We start from the raw sequence: 13,029 nt of genomic DNA, 5'->3' as shown, positions 1-13,029 counted from the left end.
TCTTTTTTTTTTGTCCATCATGGGGCTTGAACTCTGGGCCTGGGCACTGTCCGTCAGCTCTTCAGCTCAAGGCGAGCACTCTACCACTTGAGCCACAGCTCCACTTCCAGTTTTCTGAGTGGTTTATTGGAGGTAAGAGTCTCCTGGACTTCTCGGCCTGAGCTGGCTTTGAACCATGATCCTCAGATCTCAGCCTCCTGAGTAGCTCGGGTTACAGGTGTGAGCCACCAGCGCCCGGCTGAGTCTCCATTCTTATCCACATGGCAGACTTTTACATGTATTTTTTAGCCCATCTTGCCTGGCTAGGAAGATTAAGTCCATAGGTTTTTCTCTCAACAGAAAAATGGCAATACTTAATGTGTAGTTGTGGTAAAATTGACTCAGAAACTGCAAGGCAACATGGCAAGTTGGTACATATTTCTTGGAAAGTGACCTAGAACTATTTGCCAAAAGGCCTAAAGATGTCCACACCCACTGACTCAATGATCCCATTTCTGAGAATGATCTGAGTAAATTAAAACAAAAGCTATAAGCATAAGAACATATATTGGACCATTACTTTTTAAACTAAATACTGAAATCCAACAATTCTAGAGATTAGTTAAACACTAAAAACATGGGAAAGATGATTATTTAAAATTACAATAAATAGCTAGGTACTAGCTATGCATGCCTTTAATCCTTGATACTCAGGAGACTGAGATCCGAGGATCATAATTGGGAGCCAGCCCTGGAAGACAAATCTGCCAGATTCTTAACTCCAATTAACCAACAAAAAGCAGGAGGTGCCGGGTGCCAGTGGCTCATGCCTGTAATCCTAGCTACTCAGGAGGCTGAGATCTGAGGATTGTGGTTCAAAGCCAGCTTGAGCACTAAAGTCTGCGAGACTCTTATCTCCAATAAACCACTCAGAAAACAGGAAGTGGCGCTGTGACTCAAGTGGTACAGCACTAGCCTTGAGCTGAAGAGCTCAGTGACAGTGCCTAGACCCAGACCCACCCATGACAGACCCCCCCCCCCAAAAAAAAAATCACTCAGTATGGGGCTGGGAACATGGCTTAGTGGTAGAGTGCTTGCCTAGCATGCACGAAGCCCTGGCTTCGATACCTCAGCACCACATAAACAGAAAAAGCCAGAAGCTGCACTGTGGCTCAAGTGGTAGAGTGCTAGCCTTGAGCAAAAAGAAGCTCAGGGACAGTGCTCAGGCCCTGAGTTCAAGCCCCAGGACTGGCCATAAACAAAAACAAAAAGCAGGAAGTAGAAGTATGGCTCAAGAAGTAAAGGGCCAGTCATGAGGAAAAAAGCCAAGTAGGCCTTGAGTTCAAGGCTCAGTACCAGCAAGCATGCGAGCACATGTACACACACAGGAGTAGTTTTGAGCAATGTAACATTATGCAGAAATTTAGAAGACTATTTATTATGAAAACCATGGAGTATGTGGTATATGTAGACAGGAAGTGGAGGGGCCATGCAAATCTGAGAGCAGTATGAGGAGGGTAGGAGTTTAGGGACTTTTTTTTTGGGGGGGGGGGTCCGGTCATGGGCCTGAACCCTGAACTCTGGGCCTGGGCGCTGTCCCTCAGCTCTTCAGCTCAAGGCTAGCACTCTACCACTTGAGCCACAGCACCACTTCCAACTTTTTTTTTCTGCTTATGTGGTGCTGAGGAATCGAACCCAGGGCCTCATGCATGCAAGGCAAGCGCTCTACCACTGAACCACCTTCCCAGCCTGGACTTTTTTTTTGTCTATGCTTAAAGATTACTTTTGCATTTTTTTTCTCTAGAAGTGACTAATTCCAGCCAGCTAACTCCTGTAATCCTAGCTACTCAGGAGGCTGAGATCTGAGGATTGTGGTTCAAAGACAGCCTGGGCAGGAACGTCTGTGCTATTCTTATCTCCAATTAACCAAAAGAAAACTGAAAGTGGCACAAGTGGTAGAGTGCTTGCCTTGAGCTGAAGAGCTGAGGGACAGTGCCCAGGCTCAGAGTTCAAGCCCCACAACTGAAAAAAAAAAGTCTCATGGACTTTCTTGTCTGGCTTGGAACCATGATCCTTAGATTTTGGCCTCCTAAATAGCTAGGATTACAGGTGTGAGTCACTGGTGCCTAACTCCAAATATCTATAATGTCCTTGTTGGTAAAATGAACATCATGCCACAAGGTCACTCACTATGTATGAGTGCTCAGGTTGTTTACTGTGCAACTCTCAAAGGTGCCACTCACCTGCTAGGTTTAAGTATGTGGATCCTAAAACCAGAAAGCTTGAGTTCAATGCAAGCCGAAGCCCTTGGACAAGTTGCTTACATAACATTGCCTATACTAAGTGTGCAGTTAATATTATATGATTATTATTTCCTGAGATCTGATCTCAGAGAATTCACCAGAATGGGCCCCAGTTCCTGCTGCCTGATTTTGACTCTGTCATACCTGGATTCCTGCTTTCCTGGACCTAACTCGACCCAGTCCCACCTCTAATCTTTTTGGCTTGAAATTACTTGAGTTGGTTTTTGAACTGTACAACTAAAAGTCTTAGCACCTAAAGCAGAGAAAGATTCATTTGCACAAAACAACAGTAGACAGTATACAAAGGTTTCCAATGGAGTATGAGATACCTTGGCACAGAAAGACCATTAGTATCACAGACAATACCAAATTATCACTAAATGAAACCTCAAACCACAAGTCATTAAAGTGAATGGAATGTTTTCAGCTAGGATCTCATTCTCTAAGAAAACAGACCAAAATGAGGACCAGTCCAGACATGTACCTGAGAAGTCAAGGGAAAGAGAACCCTCACTCTCAAATAGCTTCCCTTCTAGCATCTGAAATTCTATTACAGATGAGCCAGGCCATCTTGTAGTTGGCAGTTTTTACAGACATGAATGTCCTGGGAAGGGAAATGCAGAAGCTTACAGCCACAGAGAATGTATTTACCTCCTCTGTCTCCTCTCCTAGAGCAACAAATGAGGGTAATGAAGCCCATTGCCTATGGCTCATGCCTAGCTACTTGTGAGACTGAGATCTGAGGATCAAGGTTCAGAGCCAGCATGGGCAGGAAAGTCCAAGAGACTCTTATCTCCAATTAACCAGCAAAAAGCTGAAAGTGGAGGTGTGGCTTAAGTGGTAGAGCATCAGCTTTAAGCAAAATAGCCAACTGAGATCAGGAGGCCCTGAATTCACATCCCAGTACAGGCCAATAAATGAAAGAATGGATAAATACATAAATAGGCGTAATGAAAGAGTCTGGGGAGGATGGAGAAGGCTGGGCCTTGCAGAACACTGCCAGAAGCCTTATTGACCACATGTTTACAGTGAGAGCAGTGGCCCTTAAGGATTTGGAGAGAATGTTCTGATTTGCTTGGCTTGGTAAACAGTGGGAATGGCTGTAATGTTCCCTTTGCCAAGGCCAAATCACATCTGATTGCTCTTAGGTCATAATGAAAAGGGCAGAGTCTAGCTTTTGGCTTCCAGAAATAGTTGCTCATTAACCATTTGCTCAGCCAGTGGTTATCAAATTGTACTTCATATTAAAAATAATCTGATGGTACACACTTGTAATCTCAACATTTGGGATACTGAGACAGGAGGATCCTGAGTTTAAGGTAGGCCGAATAGTGACACCTTGTCTAAGAAAAACAACAAATCTAGGAAGCTTTAAATACTTGCTCTCCTAATCTCATCTCAGACTAATTAAATCAGAATATTTGGAGTTGGCTGTCAGGCATGAGGAGTTTTTAAAGACTAGCAGGTGTTTCCAAGGTGTAGCCAAGTTTGGGAACATTAAGCATTTGATGGCTAAGGCGCCCTAGGTGACATAAACAGTTGAGAACCTGGTTTCTGCGCTCAGACGCAGTTAAATTTTAGAAAATTTGAATATTATACAGTAAAATTCAATTATGAATTTTTTTTGGTGGGAGGTGCCAGTCCTGGGGCTTAATTCAGGGCCTGGACACTGTTAATGAGCTTTTTAAAAAATATATTTTATTTTATTTTATTTTATTTTGGGGGGGGTCTGGTCGTGGGGCCTGAACTCTGGGCCTGGGCGCTGTCCCTCAGCTTTTCAGCTCAAGGCTAGCACTCTACCACTTGAGCCACAGCACCACTTCTGTTTTTTTTTCTTTTTGCTTATGTGGTGCTGAGGAATCGAACCCAGGGCCTCAGGCATGCAAGTCAAGCGCTCTATCACTGAGCCACCTTCCCAGCGCCCTGTTCCTGAGCTTTTGAGCTCAGGGCCCAACACTCTGCCACTTGGAGTCAATTGGAGATAAGAGTCTTACAGACTTTCCTGTCTGGGCTGGCTTTGAACCATGATCCTCAGATCTCACTTTCCTGAGTAGCTAGGCATAAACCACTAGTGCCCGGCTCCCAGGAGGTGTTTTTTCAAGCTGAGCCTTAAGGTTAAAAGGACTTCTAGAAGTTTTAATGCGGCTGGTGTAGAGCAGAAATATTTCCCATCTCCTCCTTGATCCATTGCCTTCCTCTCTGCCCTGCACTCTCTTCCCCTGCAACCTCTGAACCCTGCCCCTCTCAGGGACAGGATTCTTCCCCTGAACACTGGTGCCAGTGCTCAGAATGGCAAACTCAGCCTGGAGTCACTTCTGGTAAAAATTCTTGAGTGGTTTTCTGTGCGGACATTGGGCCTATGTTGGAACAACATCTACCAGCTCAGGATTATTTAGTTAATAATTTACTGCAGGGCAAATGGGAGTACAATGAGGCAGGAGGTCTATGGTGTATGAACTTTATGGTACCTCTGCCTACAAATTGTGTAATTTGTCCAGGGAGATCCTAAAGCTGTCTCAATCCTCATGTCCTGCTTGCCACCCTGACCCTTTGGGTTCATTCTATTAACATGGTTGGCTTTGATTTATGTTTATTTTATTGCTCTGGTTTTTCTGCTGAACTCAGAGTAGAGCAGGGTGAGTGTGGAAAATGGCTCTGAGGAATTAGGTTCTATTAGGTCCTTGTGCAGGGAAAGCTGCCAGCACTCTGGGTCTCCTCTGCTCTGGATACCCATCAGGAACCATGGGGATGGCCTTCTCTGTTGGGTCAGCTACTGCTGATGCATGCCCATGGCCTGCAGACTTGACCCAGGCACATCATCTACAAGGATGTTGTACTTGATTCAATGTTCTTCTGGTACCATTTTGATATGTTTGTTTGTTGTGTTTGTTGTCAGTCTAGGGGCTTGAACTCAGAGCCTGGGCCCTGTCCCTGAGCTTTTTTTTTGCTCAAGCCTAGCACTCTACCACTTTGAGTTACAGCTCCACTTCCAGTTTTTTAGTGATTAATTGGAGGTAAGAGTCTTACTAGGACTCTTCTGCCTGGGCTGGTTTCGAACTGCACTCCTCAGATCTCAGTCTTCTCAGTAGCTAGGACTATAGGCATGAGCTACCAGCGCCCGCCCGGCTAGTTCACTGATTCATGAATAAGAAATCACACTTTTGCTGGGGCTGGGAATGTGGTTTAGTGGTAGAGTGCTTGCCTAGCATTCATGAAGCCCTGGGTTTGATTCCTCAGTACCACATAAACAGAAAAAGCCAGAAGTGGCTCTGTGGCTCAAGTGGTAGAGCGCTAGCCTTGAGCAAAAGAAGCTCAAGGACAGTGCCCAAGCCCTGAGGATAAACCCTAGGACACACACATATACACATGCACACACGCACCCCAAAAAAACAAAACCCATACATTTGGTACTGGGCCCTAAAAGTTCTGAATCCATTTATTTTATTTTATTTATTGTCTCTGAGTGGTTGTACAAAAAGGTTTCAGTTCAACAGATCTTTTATAAGTACAATGCATCTTGATCAATGTAATTTTCTTTCTTTCTTTTTTTTTTTTGGTCCGGTCGTGGGGCCTGAACTCTGGGCCTGAGCACTGTCCCTCAGCTCTTCAGCTCAAGGCTAGCGCTCTACCACTTGAGCCACAGCACCATTTCCGGCTTTTTTCTTTTTGCTTATATGGTGCTGAGGAATCGAACCCAGGGCCTCAGGCTTGCAAGGCAAGCGCTCTACCACTGAGCCCCCTTCCCAGCCCCGATCAATGTGATTTTCTACTTGAGTATGTGTCATGGGCCAGTTCAGTGTGTGTGTGTGTGTGTGTGTGTGTGTGTGTGTGTGTGTGTGTGTGTGTGAATCCTGGAGCTTGAACTCAGGGCCTGGGCACTGTCTTTCAGCTCCTCTGTGTACAAGGCTAGTGCTTTTCCACTTAAGCCACAGCACCACTTCTGGCTTTTTCTGTTTATGTGAACCTGAGGAATGGAACCCAGGGCTTCATGCATGCTAAGCAAACACTACCACTAAGCCACATTCCCAGCCCCTGGGCCTTCCACTCTTGCTTGGCTTTTTTACTCGAGGTTAATGCTCTACCACACACCTCCACTTTGGGCTTTTTGATAGTTAATTGGAGATAAGGATCTCTCAGATATGTCTACAAGGGCTGACTTTGAACCTTGATCCTCAGATCTCAGCCTCCCATATAGCTAGGATCACAGGTGTGAGCCTCCAGCACCAGGCTTCCTCCACTTCTTTCTGTAGAGTGTAGGTGACCCTCTCAAGTCATCCTGATATGTTTCTTGCTAGAAAACTGTCTCGAATCCTGACAATTGAAGACCCTCTAGAAAACTACAACAATTCTTATAAAAATTCTTCCAGCCCTAAGCCGGGCGCTGGTGGCTCACGCCTGTAATCCTAGCTACTCAGGAGGCTGAGATCTGAGGATTGCGGTTCAAAGCCAGCCTGGGCAGGAGAGACCGACCGTGAGACTCCTATTTCCAATAAACCACCAGAAAACCGGAAGTGGCGCTGTAGCTCAAGTGGTAGAGCGCTCGCCTTGAGCTGAAGAGCTGAGGGACAGCGCCCAGGCCCAGAGTTCAGGCCCCACGACCGACCAAAAAAAAAAAAAAATTCTTCCAGCCCTACTAGCAGAGGTATCTGAAAACACATGTGGAAATGAATAATGTGTTTATTAAAAAAAAGTAATGTGTCTCAAAATGGTATAGTACCAACTGAGCCAGTGCAAAGCGCTGAGTTCAGACACAAAGACTGGGATTCCTTGGAACCAGACAGAAGACTGTGACTAATTCTGGCCCATGGATTGTTAGCAGAAGTCTCATCTGACTGCTTTCATCAGCAGTGCACAGCCTTCCAACACTTTCTTTCCCTGCCAAAATGACCAAGGAGGCCTCTAATGGGATGAGAGGACCAAGAGATCCAAGCAGCCTGGTTCACTGGGCTTTGCAATAGAAGAATATAGCCCTGGAGAGCCCCCTGGGTTTACCAGAGACCTCTATGAAACATTATTTTCTTTTGTGTGTGTGTATGTGTGTGTTTTGTGGTGTTGAGGATTGATGCCAGGGTCTTGGACAAATGCTTTTTTTTTTCTTTTTCTTTTAGTTGGTCGTGGGGCCTGAACTCTGGGCCTGGGCGCTGTCCCTCACCTCTTCAGCTCAAGGCTAGCGCTCTACCCCTTGAGCCGCACTGCCACTTCTAGCTTTTTCTTCTTATGTGGTGCTAAGGAATTGAACCCAGGGCTTCATGCATGCAAGGCAAGCACTCTACCACTGAGCCACCTTCCCAGCCCCCGACAAGTGCTTTTTTCACTGGACTATATCCTCAGCTCCAAACTCTAGGAAATTTTGAAATTTTTTTCTGTTTATCTGAAAATTTAATAGGACATCCTATGCTTTATCTTTGTTCTATCCTAGAACAAAGCCAGGCACATAGTAGTGGTTTAATAAAATTTTTTTTTGAATGAAAGCTGGATGCTTGGGGCTGGGAAGGTGGCTCAGTGGTAGAGCGCTTGCCTTGCATGCCTGAGGCCCTGGGTTTGATTCCTAAGTACCACAAAAGAAAAAAGAAAAAGCTGGAAGTGACGCTGTGGCTCAAGTGGTAGAGCGCTAGCCCTGAGCTGAAGAGCTGAGGGACAGTGTCCAGGCCCAGAGTTCAAGCCCCACAACCGGACTCAAAAAAAAAGAAAAAGAAAGAAAGAAAGCAAGAAAGCTGGATGCTTGGTGCTCATGTTTGTAATCTTAGCTACCAGGAAGTTGAAATGGGAGGACCATAATTCAAAGCAGCCCAAACAGAAAAGTTCATGAGACTCTTATTTCTAACCAGCAAACAGCTGGAAGTAGATTTGTGGCTTAAGTAAGAGTGTCAGCATTGAGTGATAAAGCTAGGGGACAGTGCCCAGGCCCTGAGTTCAAGTCCTAGTACCCTCCACACATACAAAAGTTTTATTAAATGAATGAATGAAGCTTACAAGGGCAGCTATTTTGGCCTGTTCCTGCTCTGTCCTCATTGCTTAAGATATTTGCTTAGTTCATGGGCAATGCTACAATGAACGCCTTCATGTATGTCTCTTTTAATCCATCACATGAGAGAATTATTTATGTGATAAATTCATATACCTAAAATCTGGTAAAGGTGGTTCATCCAAATCACCTTTCCTGGGCTTCCAGTACTTCTTGGCCATGTTGTTTAATTGTATTCCTCCTGTCATAGTCATTTAACCTTTGGGGGACTTTCCTCTACAACTGCCTTAAATGGGGGTCAGAAAGGAACAAAAGTGTCAATCCTATTCTACTAGCCCTTGGTGCCTCTGCTATCAATCCATGCCAGGAACTGAGGGATTTCAGATGTAAATGGCTAGAGAGAACATCTGGCTCATCAGCCACCCCCAACCCCCCCCCCCAAATTGGTTTGTCCCCAGAGGGTTAGGAGCCCAGCAGACCTTACCAGCTTCTGGTGATGGATGGCTCACATTGGCTGAACTGTCCCAGAGATGCTCTCAATTCATTGTCCACCTGCCCCCCCCCACCCCATCCCCAACCTTCCAATCTGTCACCAGCATGGGATGATTTAATCATTATAACGAGGCTGTCATTGAGAGCATGCTCCACCCTGCAGGGGAAGCCAGCTCCCCATCTTACCTCAGATGACCTGAGTTCATGTGGTCTCTGTGGGCCACAGAGATGAGGGTGGAGGAGCTCAGGCTATATAGAACAGAGGAAAAATATGTTGAGCTAAGAATTAGGGTGTATGGGTCTGCATCTCAACATCTGTACTAGCTGGATGACCTTGCACTCTATTAGGTTTACCTGTAGTAAATTAAAGCTAGAACCCTCTTAACTAGTGGGACATCTGGCGCAATCCAAGGTCATCAAAACCAGAGGGTAGCTGGACACCGGTGGCTCACATCTATAATCCTAGCTACTCAGGAGGCTGAGATCTGAGGATTGAGATTTGAAGCTAGCTCAGGCAGGAAAATTCATGAGACTTTTTTTTTTTTGTCAGTCGTGGGGCTTGAACTCTGGGCCTGGGCGCTGTCCTTGCTCTCTTCAACTCAAGGCAGGCACTCTACTACTTGAGCCATAGCACCACTTCTGGTTTTCTAGTGGTTTATTGGAGATAAGAGTCTCATGGATTTTCCTTCCCCAGGCTGGCTTTGAACCACAATTCTCAGATCTCAGCCTCCTGAGTAGCTAGGATTACAGGCATGAGCCACCAAAACTCGGCTTCCGTAAGACTCATATTTGTAATTAACCACCAAAAAGTGTGAAGCAGAATTGTGGTTTAAGTGGTAGAATTCTAGCCTCAAGTGGGTTCAGGACCCAGAAGCAATGCATGTATGCAAGCATGCAAACACACATGCACACACACATATCAGCACTTCAGATTGAGGTAAGAGGATTATGAATTTGAGGCCGTGCCTGATCAAATTAGTGAAACCCTGTGTCAAAAAAAAAAAAAAAAAAAGCCAGGCGCCGCTGGCTTGTGCCTCAGGAGGCTGAGATCTAAGGATCTTAGTTCAAAGCCAACCTGGGGGCAGGAAACTCTGTGAGACTCTTATCTCCAATAAACCACTAGAAAACCAGAAGTGGCACTATGGCTCAAGGGGTAGAGCTCTTGCCTTGAGCTGAAGAGTGCAGGGATATCGCCCAGGCCCAGAGTTCAAACCTCACAACTGACAAAAAAAAAAAGGAATCTGGTGCTGGTGGCTCATGCTTATAAGTCTAGTTACTTAGACCTAAGGATTGTGGCTCAAAGCCAGTCAGGGCAGGAAAGTCTGTGAGATTCTGATCCCCCAAAAAGCTAAAGAACTGGAACTGTGGCTCAAGTGGCAGAGTGCTAGCCTAGAGCAAAAAAAAAAACAAAAAAAACAAAAAAACTCGGGGCCTGGCACTAGTGGCCCATAATCTTAGCTACACAAGAGGATGAGATCTGAGGATTACAGTTTGAAGCCAGCCTGAGTAGGTAAATCCATGAGACTCTTATCTCCTATTAACCACCAAAAAAATAGGAAGTAGAGCTGTGGCTCAAACTGGTAAAACACTAGCCTTGAGCAACAAAACAAAACCAAAACAAAGTGTCCTGGGTTTGATCCCCTATACCAAAAAAAAAAAAAAAAAGGAAAAAGAAAAAAGGTCAAAAAAGCTCAGTGCCCAGGCCCTGAGTTCGAGCCCAATGACTGACAAAATAAAAGGAGGGGGCAAAAAGAAAGAAACCAATTCATAAAAGCCTTCCAAGGGCTGGGAAGGTGGCTCAGTGGTAGAGCGCTTCCCTTGCATGCATGAGGCCCTGGGTTCGATTCCTTAGCACCACATAAGCAGAAAAAAATAAGCCGGAAGTGGTGCTGTGGCTCAAGTGGTAGAATGCTAGCCTTGAGCTGAAGAGCTGAGGGACAGCACCCAGGCCCAGAGTTCAGGCCCCACAACCGGACCTCCTCTCCACCCAAAAAAAAGCCTTCCAATGTGTCCTTCCAGTATAAATTGCTCCCAAAGCACCATGTGGTCCCTGTGCAGATAGGATGGTAGCTGTCAGTCTTTGCTGGTTGTCTGGCAGACACCTTCACATCCAGAGGTGGGAAATCTACAGGAAAGAAAATAGGTGTTTGGGGAGGCCTGGAAGAGAGGAGTTCCATAGGTGGAAAAAACAGAGACCCAGCCTAAACAGATCCTAAACCACAGTTGATTTCATAGATCTCACTGTGTTCTGTAGGGGAAGGGGCGGGGGCTAGAAAATTCTGCTCTAACAAAGCAGGGAAGTGAGAAATGGCTGGACCTCCAAGCAAGAAAAATTTTAGTATTAGAGATTAGGGGTATGGCTTAATGGTAGGAGGCTTGGGTAATATGGGTCAGACCCTGGCTTCCATCCCAGCCCCACATAGCAATAAATGGATAAATAGGGAGATATACAAGTAGTCCTATAACTATTTTTTTTTTATTTTTGTCGGTCATGGGGTTTGAACTCTAGGCCTGGGTGCTGTCCCTCAGCTCTTCAGCTCAAGGCAAGGCTTCTACCACTTGAGCCTTGAGCCACAGTGCCACTTCTGGCTTTTTTAGTTTATGTGGTGCTGAGGAATCAAACCCAGGGCCTTATGAATGCGAGACAAGCACTCTACCACTGAGCCACCTTCCCAGTCCCTAATTTTATTTTTCTTAATGGTTTAACACAACTGAAGTTTATTTCTTTCTCATTGTCACATGAAAAATATATGTTAGCAGGGAAACTAATCATCCTGGTCAAATGAGTTCATAATGACTGATTTTTCATCGAGTTTCATCTCACTACAGCCAAACAGCCATGGGAAGAGGGAGGAACAAATCATGAATCTTAATGATCTTCCCAAAAGTACCACCCTACATTTCATTGGCAGAAGCAAGTCATGTAGCTACATTTAACCTCACAGTAGTAGGGGACTGTGAATTCCATCATTCAGCTGGAGTAGGAGAAACTTCTAGTTTGATTATCAAATACTATACAGAAGATAAAAAGAAAGGGAATGTTAGATGGGGTACAATGGGGTGCATCTGTAGTCTCAGCTATTTGGACTTATACAGGAGGATTCCTTGAGTCTAGGAGTTTGAAACCAGTCTGAGCAATGAGGATAGACCATGTTGGAAAGATGTATCTTATTTTTCGATAGGCAAGTAGTGACATGGGACTTTTCCTTTATTATAGGCAGTTCTGAAGCTAAGAAATCCTAAGATCAAAGATCTGGCATGAGTCAATTGCTGATGGCATACACCTGTAATCCTAGCTGCTCAGGAGGCTGAGATCTGAGAATCCTGGTTTGGAGACAGCCTGGCACACAAATCTGAGAGACTTTTTTTTTTATTGCCAGACCTGGGGCTTGAACTCAGGGTCTGGGCACTGTCCCTGAGCTTCTTTTGTACTCTACCACTTGAGCCACAGTGCCACTTCTGGCTTTTTCCATTTATGTGGCAACTGAGGAATTGAACTCAGGGCCTCATTCATGCTAGGCAAGCACTCTACTACTAAGCAGCATTCCAAGTCCCTGAGAGACTTTTTTCTCCAATTAACCAGTAAGAAGCTGACAGTGGAGGTGTAGCTCAAGTGGTAGAGCACCTACCTGGAGCAAAAAAGCTAAGGGAGACCTTAAGGCTCTGAGTTCAAGGGTCAATACTGGCACAAAACAAAAAATAAAAACAAAAAACAAATGAGAGAGAGTAAGGGAAGGAGTGACATTGTCCAAAAAGAAATGTACTTTTTATTTGACTTATATAACTGTAATCCCTCTGTATATCACTTTTTTGTTTTTTGTCATTTGTGGGCCTGAACTCTGGGCCTGGGCACTGTCCCTCAGCTTTTCATCTCAAGGCTAGCGCTCTACCACTTGAGCCACAGCGCCACTTCCAGCTTTTTCTGCATCCAGCTTTTTTCTTGCATCATTCATGCAAGGCAAGCACTCTACCACTGAGCCACCTTCCCAGACCACCACTTTCTTTTCTTTCTTTTTTCTTTGTCAGTCATGGGGCTTGAACTCTGGGCCTGGGCACTGCTCAATGCTAGTGTTCTACCACTTTGAGCTATGGTGCCTCTTCTGGTTTTCTGATGGTTAATTGGAGATAAGAGTCTCATGGGCTGGAGCCGGGCGCTGGTGGCTCACGCCTGTAATCCTAGCTACTCAGGAGGCTGAGATCTGAGGATGACGGTTCAAAGCCAGCCCGGGCAGGAGAGACTGTGAGACTCCTATCTCCAATAAACCACCAGAAAACCGGAAGTGGCGCTGT

Source organism: Dipodomys ordii, unplaced genomic scaffold (assembly GCF_000151885.1).
Source record: "Dipodomys ordii isolate 6190 unplaced genomic scaffold, Dord_2.0 Scaffold147, whole genome shotgun sequence".
Classification (NCBI taxonomy): Eukaryota; Metazoa; Chordata; class Mammalia; order Rodentia; family Heteromyidae; genus Dipodomys; species Dipodomys ordii.
This window is presented reverse-complemented; position numbering follows the sequence as displayed.